Below are 16,165 nucleotides of genomic sequence, written 5' to 3'. Positions count from 1 at the left end.
TCAAGCACCGGTCATCGTTCTCGTCGTACCCGTTGCTTGCGACGATGGGCTCGGCGAGTAAATTAACCCACAGACACAGCCCACTGAGTTTGTCGCCGGATCTTCTCAGCGGGTCGCATTTCCGATCCGATGGTAGATTCTGCAAAGCACTGCTAGTGCTAGAGCCAGTGTTAGCAACACTCCGGTTTGAGCCCCGTGAACTCACCTACATGTTAAGACTTAAAAATAGGGTTTAGGCATTAAAAACTTAATAAAGAAATAAATGAAGATGGTTCGTTTCTTAATAACAGCGTCCAGTAATAATATACAATTAAATTGTGTCCCATCAAAAGTTTATCGTCGTCTTTAGGTACCCACTTGTTGATTGCGGGGAAGCTTGATAAAATACTATACACGTTTTATTACAACATTCAATATTACTTGTCTGAGTTAGTTTGTGAATGTACCAGACCAGAGAGAGGCTAGATCAGTGTTTTTCAACCTTTTTTGTGCCATGACCCCACTGTAACATTTCAAATTTTTTTATATCACATACACACATACGTACATAATTTTTGAAATAAAAAATTGATTTGTTCACTTAAGAATAGGTTAAAACCTATAATTTATAGGGGAGTTCCCCTCTAAAGGGAGAAATCACTACGAAATTGTTATCAGAACACAGTAAGTAATATCTCAAAATATAATAAAAAACTGAAATACAAATTCAAAATATTTTTAATACAGATTTTCTATATTAATTTACTGCGATTGCCCCCTTGTGGGGCGTGGTCCCCACGCTGGGAAACACCGGGCTAGATCGTAATGGCCTAAAATTATGACAGAATATTATTAAGACGACCAATAAGATTTTCCATATACCTCCTTTAGGCATAATTGAGAATTACTTTAACGAATTACGCTGACCTCTTCTCCTGTTTGCATTTCACTGACGTTTCGAATACATTGCTGGTTTCGTGTTAGCGAACGACTAAGATTTTATTCGTCGGCATTTAAACATTAGGCTAACTACCCTCAATTACTTTATTTAAAAAAATACACTTTTCATGTCTTCTACATTTCTTTTCGAACACAAAGAATAAAGTCGTACTTATATCAAGGTCTGGTAGGTTGAAAATTAAAATTTAAGTTCATGAGGTCCTTTGCACCTATTAATAGCCCGGTACACAAACATTTTACTAATACCAAGCGTATGGAGAGTTTTAAAAATTGCATTTGGCTCCATACCTACTTTTTGTAATGCAATCACAGAAGAAGAATAAGCTCGTACTTATAATAAGGTCTGGTAGGTTGAAAATGAAAATCTAAGTTCATGAGGTCCTTACTACGGCTTTTACGTTGTAAGTGTTTATGGGCTCCGGTAAGCACTCAATACCAGGTTGACTATGAGCTCGTCCACCCGTCTAGGCAATTAAAAAAATATCTACCCCCTTAATTGCCTTAAAAATTAGTATTTGGGCGATTAGTTTTATTTATTTATCCCGAAGCCCGATTCGTGTCAACATGAACCCCGTATAAACGCGCCATTCGACGTGAACGCACCGGGCACTACGACTCATTCGGTCAGGGTCGTTACGCAACACTAAGCCGAGAGCGGATTTTTTAAAACAAACGATTTATTGCTGTGTTATTAATAATGTTTATATAACAGAATTAAAAGATTAGATTTATCACGTCGAACGCCAGACTGGATACCGTGTTTAACGCAAGGGGGAAAGCGACGGACACCCTGTGACCGCTAATAAAATCGGGTCCGGGAGGCAGCAGTGGACACCGCGTGTCTGACATTCGACACCTCTGGGAGACTGACGAGTGGTCACCTTTTCCGTACGTCACCAATCATTTTTTAGGTTATTTCCTGACATTATTTGCAAAAAAACACCTAAAACGATTTTTGGAAGATTTTTTATGCATACATAGGTACAGTCTTAGGGGAAAGCATGGTGTGGACACAATATAGTATGGTATGGCGTTTAACGTGTTAACAACTTATTATACACGGATATTACAATGAACTAATGTCGACTACACACCTTCTTCTAGACACAGCCCACTGAGTCTCGCCGGATCTTCTCAGTGGGTCACGAGCCCGATCCGGTGGTAAATTCTGCGAGGCAGTGCCTTGGCTAGGGTTAGTGTTAGCAAATTCTCTCAAGTTGAGCCCGTGAGCTCACCTACCCGGCCGTAGCTGGAATTGCCGCCTAAGCTCCTAGCGAATAGGTAGGGAAACTAATATACGCGATGGGGCGTTAGAAGGGGGCGACCAGAAAAACCGTGCTGTATTCTAAATGTCTAAAAGAATAACAGCAGAAAACGCGATTTTAGGCAAAAGTAATTTTAATTGTTACCTACGACACGTGAAAACGAAAGAAAATATTACATTTTAATAAACATATACTATAACTAGTCAGGTCATAAGTATTGTCACACATTAAAAACTTTTCTTTTAGAATGCTGGCCACAAAAAAGTTTATTGAATTCGAATTTCGAAATGTTCATGAAAATAAAAATGTACACTTTTAGAATTTTAATCATTTTTAAATATGGAGTGGACGCTTAAAGAAGACCGTGTTGCAGTTATTGCGTTGCATCGTTGCGGTTACGCGCCAATTCAATTTTTTTACATACTGAAAAATTTTAATATAACCAAAAGATTCGTTTATCGTACCATCAAACGATACAATGAAGACTCTAGTGTAGATGACAGGTCAAGAAGTGGTCGCCCTCGGTCTGTTAGGACTCCAGCAGTGATAAAAGCTGTGAAGGCGCGAATTCAAAGAAATCCCAAACGTAAGCAGAAACTGTTGGCCCTTCAGATGGGGTTAAGCAGAACCACGGTGAAAAGGGTGTTAAATGAAGACTTAGGGCTTCGGGCATATCGAAGAAAAACAGGACATCGTTTGAATGCTGGTCTAATGGACCTGAGACTGAAGAGATGCCGCGCTTTGTTGAAGCGGTACGCGGGAAAAAAATATCGGGAAATTCCTTTTTCGGATGAAAAATTTTTTACCGTAGAAGAAAGCTACAACAAACAAAATAATAAGGTGTACGCACACAGTAGTGAAGAAGCGAGCAACCGTATTCCGCGTGTCCAACGAGGTCATTTTCCATCCTCGCTCATGGTATGGTTGAGAGTTTCTTATTGGGGCTTAACAGAGGTACATTTTTGTGAGAAAGGTGTAAAAACGAATGCAGTTGTGTATCAAAATACAGTCCTGACGAACCTTGTGGAACCTGTTTCTCATACCATGTTCAATAACAGGCACTGGGTATTCCAACAAGATTCGGCGCCAGCTCATAGAGCGAAGAGCACACAAGACTGGCTGGCGGCGCGTGAAATCGACTTCATCCGGCAGGAAGACTGGCCCTCCTCCAGTCCAGATTTGAATCAGTTAGATTACAAAATATGGCAACACTTGGAGGAAAAGGCGTGCTCAAAGTCCCAATTTGGAGTCACTCAAGACATTCTTGATTAAGGCAGCCGCCGATATTGACGTGGACCTCGTTCGTGCTGCGATAGACGACTGGCCGCGCAGATTGAAGGCCTGTACCTATTCGAAATCACGGAGGTCATTTTGAATAAACTTTAGTGTCATAAGAATCTATGTTTTGTTAAGTTCATTTTGGTATATGAATGGTTACATAATGAATAAACTTGTTTCAATTATTTTACATTAAACATGTGACAGAATTTATGACCTGACTAGGTAAATGGTTGACATTTATAATATTTATATTTAATTTAGATGCCATAAAAAGGAAGATTGAACACACAAGTATAGATGAACTTTTACGATCATTGTATTAGCAATTTAGCCCGGGGACGGAGAAAACAGAAAAGAACCAACCTCCAAAAGACGATTTCAATTAATATTAACATTAACAGAACAAAGACAAGTAATGGAAACATAGAAACTGTGAAGAAGATAATAATTCAGTCAACGTTGATAAAGTCAATTAATTATACGTGGCATTTTGAAAATATCTCTTTCTAGATTTTCATTCTTAGCGACGGAATATCTATATATTAAAACGTGAAGCAAAAACTTTGTATCCTTTTTTATCAAAACTGCGCGGACGGAGGAGTATGAAATTTTCTACACTTATACAGAATATAGAGAAGAAGTGCACAATGCTACTATTTTTTTAAAATAATGCATAAAAGATACATTAAATCAATAAAGAAAACATTACTCACACTACATACCATGTATTTGACGCACACACGCATGCATACTATTTATTGTCAAACTTTTGCTCTTGACGTCTGTTGTCAAATTGAGAATAGATTAAATATTGTTTGTCTTTATTAATATTTTTTTATAGTGTAGCCTTGGCGAAATTTGTGATTATAGAAGTATAAAATACAATCATAATAGTGTACCAACTTATTACACAATTCCAATTGATTATAGTCGATTTTCGACTACTGCTGGACCTCTAGTTTATACAAATACGTCACTCGGATGTGTTTGTATGTATTTTGTTATGACAACAACTTGGCGGGAATTGCAATATACATGTACGTATACTTACTATTTTAATCATAATCATATCTATTTACAAGCACTCACTATTAACTTTACACGTGTAAATTCATGTAAGCTACCAACATAAGGAAGTAATTTGAATAGAAAAGAAAAAAAAAAATGTGCAATTCACACGTGGTAGAAGTGAAACCTTCCAAAATTAAAATACAATTATCCTAAACGTCTTAAGTATATGTAAAATTTTGTCATTAGTAAATAATTGTAAGGTAGCGCCCTCTGTGAATTGATATTTTAATTTCACGTATAATCCTAAATTAAAATTCACTACAAGAGCTTTCATACACACGTTAGTATTAAAAAATCTCACAGATGGGGCTGTATTAAATAGTATGTATATTTCTGTCTCATTCTTTGCTGGCTTCATCCTACACATTTTTGTATTTGTGTCTCTTACCTGTCGTTTTTTCCGTTGCATCCGGTTTGAAATCCAACGATTCTAAAGAAGTTTTCACTTCAAAATGTTTGGATTTTTTGGACCGCGGTTAATCCTTCATGTTTGGGCGATTATGGTCCGCGTCTAGTTTAGATGGCAGAAATTTTTCTATTGCTTGAGTATTTTTTTGCTTGGGTCTCTTAGGAGGAAATCGCCGGACCTTCGCTCCTATACTTTGGGAGCGGTTGGCTGGGGTTCAACACTTCTATGTTGAACCCCAGCCTGTTAGCATACCGGATGTAAACCTCATATGAGGCAGAGCTCATCCAAGACGGGTCGAAATGGGGCATATCTCCCCGCTTCCCTGCCCCCACCCCGTCCCTGATCGGTAGGCAACAAAGCCGTAATTACCATCAGCTCTTTAACTAATCTCGCTAATCAAAAAATAAATTTACGATTTGAACTCGCGTTTCTTTCTTATCTTTTTATTATTTCCGTGGTATACGAATACTGTGAAGTATTCGACGAACGACTATAAGGATTATAAGTAAGCTTTAACTATTTATATGATCCGCGAATACATTGACTTATACATAATAATATATACATACGTATATACTGGTGGTAGGACGTCTTGTTAGCCCGCACGGGTAGGTACCACAGCCCTGTCTATTTCTGCCGTGAAGCCGTAATGCATTTCGGTTTGAAGGGTTTGGCTTTAATGAAGTTTATGAGCGAATCGTCTACCTATAAGGGCGATTAAAATAAAATTTTTTGGGTGGGGGCAAATATTTTACTATAATAACTGAGACCTCGAACTCATGTTTCAAGGTTAGTGGCTGCATTTACCTTCATCAAGCAGGCCGTGAGCTCGTCCACCCATCTAAGCAATAAATATATATATATACTAGCGACGCGCCCTCGCTTCGCTTCAGGAACTGTAATTTACTATTGATCTTATTGAATTTTCTATCTTCATCTTTCATAAAATCGCGCATTTGGTTGTTTTTTAAGCTATTAGCATAGCATAGATTTTATCGCGAGCTTTGAGCGTGGCGACCGAATCAAGAAATTCCGTAATGAAAATAAAACCTAACACCCCCCACTTCGCCTACCATGTAGCTCGCGTTCAACACATTCCCACGATGCGCTTGTGTAGTGTTTGTGAATAAGCGCGCGGCGTGACGTCGCACTGTATGCGCATCATTAAAATGCTGCCCATCTCTCTCTCGCGCGGTTTAGCTTATGAGTGTGAAGAGGACAGTTAATGTTTTGCTTTTGTTAATGTTTATAAATAAAGCGTGGTCTTATTTTATTATTGTTTTAATATTAAATTATTATTGTCTAATTATAATTGAATAAGTTGATAAAAATGCTATGCAATAGCTTTACCGCGGCAGTCCCCGAGTGCCACGCGTGTTTTTTTTTTATTTATATGATTGTATTAATGATTCATTATTTTGACAATAATGGCTTACACATAAAAGATATATGCTGTCCCGGGCTTTTTTTTGTAGGACTATTTAAGATAATCATTTCCATTTTACTTTATATACGTGTACCTACTTACTTGACACTTACATATTGTCGCTATATTTTGGGTAATTCTCACTATATCTTTATAAATTTTAAGCCGTGTGTTATTATGATGTGTAAGCTATATAATTTTGAAGTTCCATCAAAATCCATTCAGTAGTTTTTGCGTAAAAGAGCAACAGAAATACATCCAGACATTCTTACAAACTTTTAACGAGAAACATACTTTTAGAGTGTCCAAATGTTTCTTTCTTCGTGACCACACTGCCTCATCAATTAGCATATGTTCCCAAATATGATATTATCATGACATTATCGTGACATTATCATGTATACGTGAACTCGCGTGATTGACATTAAATCCAGCGTCATTAACTGACATTCAGACGGAGTTGTGTAGAGAAACGATACAAATTATCGCTAACCCTTTGATTTCCATGTAGGTCACTGGTGGCCTATGCGGCGCACTGAAGTGATTATGTCGATTTACCGTTACTAAGACGCCTGGATTGCCTAATTTTGTCTTCATTTCTTTGAAAATGTACGTTTCAGTCTTTTAAAGTATTTCAGAAATAGATTCATTCAGATCCAGTCCATAGACACAGCTTTGATGACGACAAGTTCGACGAGGGTGGTGACCTGTGCTTGAGAGACTTAAAAGCACCGAGAGTGAAGTCGGGGGATCCAACCAACCTTTTTTTATTTGTCTCAGTAATGGCGGCTTTGCATTATCCCATCGCGGTCCAATAAGGCGCATCCATCTACAGCTAAACTCCTTTCGATTCGACTAAGCTCTGCTCTTGCTAGGGCTAGTGTTCGCGAGTCCCCCCAGATTTAGCCTCGTTAGCTTACCAACCCGTCTATGCGTAGCTGTAATAGCACCATAGGCTATTAACGATTAGGTCGAAGAAACAAAAAACCAACGACTTTCATTTAATTTAACGTTATATCGCCCACTTTCGTTACTTAGCAACTACATGTAAATGCACTCATAAGACATTAACCTTTAACTGTTTACAAAAACAAAAAAACAAGTCAGGGTCATTCTTTCCTTGTTTGTCATTGAATCAGTGGTCGAGATAATTAATTCTACTTTTACGGCGAGCCGCCTATAAGAAAACTGCGTTCGTAACGCCGACAAATAATCTTCTTCTTGTCCTCATCTGAAGTAGCATTTCCTTCTATCATACTGCATAGGGACGAATACCCGTCTGACCCCGGAGACTAGACGTCGGGTGAGGGAGTATAAGGGGGAGTCGTTTCGGGAGACGGGAGTCGTTGAGGGTAGGGCCCTAAAAGCATCCTAGGGCGCGCGGTCTGCTCCCAACATCGGCAGACCGTCAAGTCCCACATACCTCTCGTGTCCCCTAGGCGCGGACACCCCGGATGAGGTTCGGTCCCCTGCTCGACTGAAGAAAAAGGTAGTGCCGCCCAATCGCAGCTCTAGACTAACTCTTTTGAGACTTCGAGTTATATTCAATACTGATATTCAGCATTGATATGATATGCAGCGATATTCACGTTCAATACGTCAAGCACGAAAATCTATCGAATTCGTTATGTTAATGTATCGAGTCTTCGATACGAAAACGGATCATAATTAGAAGGTAGTACTCGATAGCGAGTCTTCCGAGATTTACGTTAACGTGTCACAAAACGATTTGCGTGATCTCGATTATGAGTGTAAGTTTAGAGTTTCAGGAACGCGACGATTCGATTGCGAAACAAAAGTAAGTTAATTCATTCGTGCTTCTGAAATTAATTCTTTTTACGGACGGTAGGGGGCGCTGTTTAAATCCTATACCTTTTTTTTCTTTCTTGCTAGCGATACGAATACTTTTTTGATACTCATTTGTGCTCACCCCTATGATGACAATAGGCAGCGGTAAGAAGCCAATTACAGATATTTAATTATGTAATCGCGAACACCTTCCTTATTTATATTACCTTGGTTTTTTTTCCCTATTTATAAATATTAGTGCACCGCGTGTAATTTGTTTTCAAATGATTCTTGTTCAATGATGGTTCTCTGGAAACGATCGCTCTTAGCGATAATAAGATCGCCAATTGTACTTTTTTGTATTTAATGGTTTTTTTTTTTTGTTTTTTTCTCTCTGGTAAAGGGCTATTCCCGCTACGCGCAGACGGGCAGGTGAGGTCACGGGCTCAACCTTAAAGAATTTGCTAACACCGGCCCTAGCAAGAGCGAAGTTTCGCCAAAACTACCACCGGATCGGAATCGCAACCCACTAAGAAGAACCGGCGAGAAACTCGTTCGTATTCGTTGAAGTCGACAAAACTACATCATCAGTTATTTCAGTACGAATATTTCAATGGAAAATCATGATTTTCATCTTTACGTCGCTAACTGGCTCGAGGCCAGAAATTCGAACGGGTGCCGAAAAAAATACACATGCATACATATTACTATGCCGTCGAACTAAACTAAAGCGCAACGTTTCCAAATATAAAACGGCACTAAATCGCTTAACTTTTTAGTTTTGTCTTCATACCCAATAATTAACCTTTGTGGTAAAATTGCGGGTAGTTAGAACAAGTCTGAAAGTGGCACCTGTGACAGAGAAGCTGAGAAGTGCGTCTTTGAGATGGTATGGACATGTGATGAGACGAAATGAGAATGAGGTTGGTAAGAGAGTGTTAACTATGAATGTGGAAAGATATAGAGGAAGAGGTAGACCTAAGAAGAAATGGATGGATTGCGTGAAATATGATATGTGTAAGAGGGGACTGAGCGAAGAAATGGTATATAATAGAAGAGTATGAAAAGAGAAAACATGTTGCGCCGACCCCAGGTGACTGGGAGAAGGGCAGGAGAATGATGTTAAAATTGCAGGTAGTATTAACATTGGCCAATTATTATTCACGAAGCCAAGGATCACACACAGGAGATGGAGGGAAATCGTAAGAGAGAATATGATGCAGCGGTTCGGAGTCACGTCCTTTAGTAATGAGGATAGAAACGTAACGAGGAGGATTAATAATGGCTAAGCTTATTCTGAGCACGCACGGGTAGGTACCCCCACCCTGCCTGCCTATTTCTGCGGCGAAGCAGTAAAGCTTTCCTGCTGCAATTGATTTTTTTTTTCACAAATCCTATACATATATCAAGGATCCAATAAAATAAATCATTAAAAACAAGCTTCGATAGTAGGCCGATATTATAAAATAAAAACAATTTCCTTGTCGCGTGATATCAGGTCAAAATGATAAAATTATTGTAACGCCATCGGTCCTTGATTCGTGTGCTAATTTCCAAGTTAATCCGACTTCTTAAAGTCGATGAAAATTAGTTTGAAAAATTTCGTGTTATATAGATATGTAGATAGACACGATATAGGCAAAGAAGGGCCTATTAAGAAACCGATGTTTCATTGCGATTATGGTCCTGGGGTACCCCGCTGGTACATAGGGCCCTCACAAGTTGTCTCCACTTGAGCCTGTCTTGTGCTTGCTCCTTAACATCGCTCCAGGTAAGGCCGGCAGTCCTCATCTAGCTCTCCACGGTGCGTCGCCAAGTGTGTACAGGACGACCAGGTCTTCTACCACGCGGTTGCTACTCAAAACCGGTCGATGCGGCGCTGAATGTATCCTATCCAGCACATTTGCTGGTAGCCTAGGTGGCTATACCAGCTACGCCCGGACTGATAGGTGAGCTCACGGGCTCAACCTGAGAGAATTTGCTAACACCATTTCTAATAAGAGCAATGCTTCGCAGAATCTAAAGTCAGCCATTTTCGAGGGGCCATGTTTTGGGAGTTTGGTTACACACAGTCCAGAGTATGGTAGATGGTAAATATTTGAGCGACTCCCTTAGAAGATTTCACATTAATAAAGAATAAGTACGATTATTTATCCGAGTTTTTTTTTTTATTTTTTTATTTCTTAGATGTGTGGACGAGCTCACAGTCCACCTGGTGTTAAGTGGTTACTGGAGCCCATAGACATCTACAACGTAAATGCGCCACACACCTTGAGATATAGTTCTAAGGTCTCAGTATAGTTACAACGGCTGCCCCACCCTTCAAACCGAAACGCATTACTCTTCACGGCAGAAATAGGTGGGCGGTGGTACCCACCCGTGCGGACTCACAAAAGGTCCTACCACCAGTAAAAGCCACCAGCTTCTCGTCTTGGTAGGTATCATTTCAATTACTTACCACCCAAATTATTTGCTAATTTGACGGTAGGACGTAAAACTGAATCGCACTGAAACTGATATCACGGAAATTCGCACATTCTGAAAAATAAACTAATTAAACGCGCCTCTAGATTAACCTGATTTGAAAAATGTTTTGATTTACATTGATTTCCAGATCACCCATTCATTAATCTAAATTTACTGACTAATTATGTAATTTCTTAAAAATTAAAGTGTAAATTTATTTTTTATTTATCAAAAATTAAAAAATAACTGAGTTACAACCCTAACACAATCGAGTTCTACAATTTGTAATCTTTTTAATTAAGTTTCGAAACAATTCAGTGGGATTTAGATAGCACTCAACAATTCTAAATACTACTTTATCTTTTTTTAATTAGTCTTAGCCCGCTGTAAAGATTAAAACGTATTCCATTAATGTCTTAAATCTCTAGTCAATGTCATTGAAAATGTTTATTTTTCAACTATATTAATGATTATCGCGGCATAAGCATAGCAACATCAATTATTCACTAGACTTTAGACTTTTAGATTCTCAAGATGGTCCTTCGAACTGTATTAAAATACACATCTCCTATTCACGAACAGTAGAATTAATTCAGAAGTATTCTATCTCATTTTCTTGCATTCTAAATTCTATTAATGTATATGTTCGTCTCTTTGAGTTGAATAAATTTTCACTCACACACGACAGACTAACCTTGATGTCTAAATGAATGAAAAGAAAAGTAATCGAGCTGTCACATAGTGATTGAGTGGATGGATACACCATATTTATAGACACTTAAAGAAATCAGTGACGTTACTGGAATTATTCCTTATGTATTTGATAATCTATATATTAATACACCAAGAAAAAATTTTGTATCCCTTTTTACAAAAATTGCGCGGACGGAGGAGTATGAAATTTTCCACACTTATAGAGAATATAGAGAAGTGCACAATGCTAATATTTTTTTAAAATAATGCATAAGAGGTACATAAAATCAATAAAGAAAACATTACACACACTACATACCATGTATTTGACGCACACACGCATGCATACTATTTATTGTCAAACTTTTGTTCTTGACGTCTGTTGTCAAATTGAGAATAGATTAAATATTGTTTGTCTTTGTTAATATTTTTTATAGTGTAGTCTTGGCGAAATTTGTGATTATAGAAGTATAAAATACAATCATATGTGTACAAACTTACAATTCCAATTATTTATAGTCGAATTTCGACTACTACGGGACCTCTAGTAAAATAAAATAGTTTATAAGAAATCATTTGAGCATGTGTTTTTTCGATCATTTAAAATCATTATAACAAATGTTCCCATTTAAATCAATTGAGATAAAAGTGAACAGCAGGCGTGTACCAATTTTTCTAATGAAATACGTACTCGACAAAGGTTCACAATTGACTTCCACGATGAAGGAATAACGTCGTGTAATAAAAATCAAACCCGCAAAATTATAATTTGCGTAATTACTGGTGGTAGGACATCTTGCGAGTCCGCGCGGATGGGTACCACCTTTCTGCCGTGAAGCAGTAATGCGTTTCGGTTTGAAGGGTGGGGCAGCCGTTGTAACTATACTGAGACCCTTAGAACTTATATCTCAAGGTGGGTGGCGCATTTACGTTGTGGATGTCTATGAGCTCCAGTAACCACTTAACACCAGGTGGGCTGTGAGCTCGTCCTGACCTAAGCAATAAATATAAATAAAAATAAAAACCGAATTTATACTGCTTATTTTTTACATATATAATATAATAGGTAAAAATATACATACAGGCATAGTTGAGATGTTTCGTTCAGAAAAATTACTCTCCTATTTGTACTGGCTTCTAGTCTAGTTTTTTCCCCAACTTATTATCTACCGGGTTATATGAGACTTACCTGTATGTGTAGTCTGTATCTCACAAATCCTTTTAAGAATGGCATTAAAATAAATACATGTGTATTAAATTAGAATCATGTGAGTGGCTATTTTAAATAGAGTTGTTAAAATGAAAGTTAGTTTTATCAATGAATACTTTTTTTAGTTTTTAGAACGAAGTTCCTTATGGGACGATGCGAAGGGGTACCCCAACCGGGAAAAAACGTCCGTAACGTAAGATTTTTATTAGTAATTCACACAGGGTATGACAACTTTGTAATAATGTACAAAAAATAACATATTTTTATTACATATTTTTTTATAAATCATTGTGAATAAAATAAAGTTGATAACTTTGTATAGTTTTTCTTTTTTATCAATAAAAAAATCATAATAAAAAATGTATATCCGAATAATTATTTTCTTTATACCTCGAATAGCACTTAAAATCGATATTTTTATAATAAGGAACTTCGTTCCTATCCGGTGTCCCACGACACCACACACCTTTTTGTATTAAATGATTTCATTTTAATAAATGTATGGAACATCGTAATATGTTAGCTCCATCAAATATTCCAAAAAGAGCCACAGTTCTGGTCACATGGTCTATTAAAAAATTCTTCTTATATATTGACATGACAACATAAACTATTTAAGAAATTACTAGTGGCAGCTCTATAACCATTCATTAGTATCTCAATCCACTAACAATGCTTTTAGGTGCCTCAAGCACCTAAGACTCATGTCTCTAGGTGGATGGTGCTATTAAGATTGCCAATATGTATAGGCTGAAGTCCCTATTTAACACCTGGTGCAGCCATCGTAAACAATAAACAAAAAGACGAGATTAAAATATGAATCGTACAGAAATTTTCCCGCTCTTGCGACTAGAAAACATTTGCAATACACAAGATAGTGTCTTGTTTTCATACAGTCATCAACCTTATTGGATTACCCATTTATACATATCTGAATACAGCTAGTGAAGTGTGCAGTATATAGAAACTGAAATGATTCACCGTTTCACGTGCAAGATAACGTTATTGTGTCATTATTATTTATTATAGTCACTTCAGGTCTCTTTACTGGGCAATCATTGGTTTTACTATAATCCGATCGCTACCAAATTGCACGTGATCATCTACTATGCCAATCTAAAGATTTCCTAAGAATTTCATTAAAATCGGTGTAGTCATTTCAGAGTTTATAGGGAAGATACATACACATACACAGTGACATTTACTTATGTAGAGTCATGTTGCAATTACCATTGTTCTCAGCTAAAGCAACATTATGTTGTTAATTGAATGATAACCAAGTGAATATATCATACTTTGTCATGTGTAAATTGCCAATTGTAATTTGTACACTCAGTACTCCTGGATGGTGGTACCATGCTAAGTGGATTCTATAATACACCACAATTGATTACACAAATTTATATCTTTTGGTGGATTAATTTACAGTTAAATTTACATGCTTAATATGATTTATTTGAGATGTCTGTTTGAAACAAAGAACTGTAAGAGATATTTTTTAAAATAGGTTAAGTTAGTTTATCATTGGATAAACCAATAAATTTTTGTTCAGACAAAGGAAAATTCTTTGTTAGTTGTTAAAGAGTTCTATAGTTTTTTTGTGTAGATTTCAATTGTAAATACAGGACCGGGAGCTTTGTGGGAAGTCTTAAAATATCCATTTCCAAGGTCCCAGTTAGTACTTTTCCGCGAAAAAGTTTAAAATCAACTAAAACTACATAGTGTAACTGAAAAAGTGTGCCGTTTCAAAGGTTATAACATAAACTTGATTCCGTGTATTTCGAGCTAGCCGTCGCGTTAGACAGAAATGGCATACCACGGCCAGAAAGTTTGAAACATGAAATCATTCGAACAAATGTTCCTAACGTTTCATTTTGAATATTTTCCGTAAATAAAGTCGCGTTATCGTTTTAAAATAATCTACGTGATTTCTTAGTAATTTTTACACGAGCACTTTGTTTGCAATATAAATAAAACTTACCTATTTTGAAGAGCGATTGACGTCAAATTTCAACAAAAATTATTACGTACACAAAAACACTTCATCGGTCACTTTCTTACGTCACGGCGTTTTTTAAATTTTAAATTAAATAACACGTCAAATAAATATTTGATTTGCTTAAATATTTTATGTTTGTTACATTAGAAACACGTCAATGCTCGCCCCTATTTTGTACACATGTGATTGATAAGAATGATATTTTGTTGAACATAATGAAATGAGCTAAATGAATGACAGCTGAGAAACGTCAAACAAAACATAGAGTTGTCGGACGGTTAACGGATTCCCTCCTCTCCGAGCTCGATGCTAAATTTTTCATCACTTTTAATCACTGCTAATATCCGTACTAAGTTTTGGGTGTCAGACATATAAATTAAACAGATTAACTTTATTTACACTCTGATTTAATCTACCAATTTTACATTGATGCGTCTTATTCAACTCCTCCCTTCTGTTTTTTTTTATTTTTTTTCCTACCTAAGCTGATAGCCTTGAGAGGCTATTTCAGCGGAACCTTAACTAGTAGGTGAGCTCACGGGGCTCAAACCTGACGACGTTGCTAACACGAGCCCTAGCAAGAGCCGTGCTTCGCAGAATCTACCACCGGATCGGAAACACGACCCACTAACAAGATCCGGCGAGAAACTCCGTGGGCTGTGTCTGAGGGTTAATTTACTCGTCGAACCCGTCGCTTGCGACGAAGGGCTGTGCTGTGCGGTGACCGGTGCTTGAGGTACCTAAAAGCACCGTTAGTGGATCGGGAGGATCCGAAATGACGTGTTTGGGGCGACGTCGACTGTTTTCCATTCTTTCCGCAGGATCGGGAATGTAGTTACCGGCGGCCACGATGAGAGGGTTCTCGTGTCGTGCCGCTTTATCGAAGTGGCCACCCTTCTGACCGCCTGCATTCTCTTTTAACTATGTCTCAGCCGGCTATCCCCTCTTGACCGGTCACGTGGCTTAGTCACGTGATTTTAAAAGCAGTCAATTAATATTGAGCAACTAATAAACAATAATATTTAAATGTTTGGCAATACAAACCTCATATTTAATAATAATTCTTAACATATACAGGACTTTATATAATAATATTAATATAAATAATAATAAACCTTACATAAGGCACATTACGAGTCTCGTCTAATATTATGATTTGGTTACACAAAACCAAAAAAAGTAGAGTCTGTAAAATGATTATGACTAAAAAAAAGTTGGGAGCATTGATATGTGTCCATTTTTTGGGATGATGAAGTTACTGGTCACCATCCTCGTTCCTTTCCATCTTCATCAGGATGGGTGGGCGAGACCGAGGTTTCAACCAAGAGCTCCGCAAACTTTGCTAACAACTGCCCCTCAAAGGTAACAGCTAACAGCTCAAAGGCAGCTGTTTCAATGCCTGGTAACTTTAAAACATAATAAGAATGGCAATAGTAATTAAAAGTCCTAAAAATAAGATTAATATAAGAGATAATAAATATAAAAGAAAGATAAGATAGGTTTAGGAAGCGACAAAAAGTGATAGACAATATATTTAGCCTCTGGGTCTGCGGAGGGACTTCGGTTCCCTCTGTATTTTGTACCGTATGTTCCATGGGGAGTGCTCTGAGGAATTGTT

General features: G+C 37.5%; 1 protein-coding gene across 1 annotated transcript in view; it reads right to left on the bottom strand.

Moving 5' to 3' along the window:
• The window catches only part of LOC101743059 (uncharacterized), a 51,114-nt gene extending 35,678 nt beyond the window's left edge, over window positions 1–15,436 (bottom strand). Inside the window, exon 1 of the mRNA XM_004922203.5 lies at window positions 14,530–15,436. The gene's annotated coding sequence lies outside the window, so the exon portion shown is untranslated. The remainder of the gene's footprint in view (window positions 1–14,529) is intronic.
• Between the last annotated feature and the right edge of the window lie 729 nt (window positions 15,437–16,165).

Source organism: Bombyx mori, chromosome 11 (genome assembly GCF_030269925.1).
Source record: "Bombyx mori chromosome 11, ASM3026992v2".
NCBI lineage: Eukaryota > Metazoa > Arthropoda > Insecta > Lepidoptera > Bombycidae > Bombyx > Bombyx mori.
Note: the sequence above shows the minus strand (reverse complement) of the source record. Positions and strands in the feature narration are given on the sequence as shown.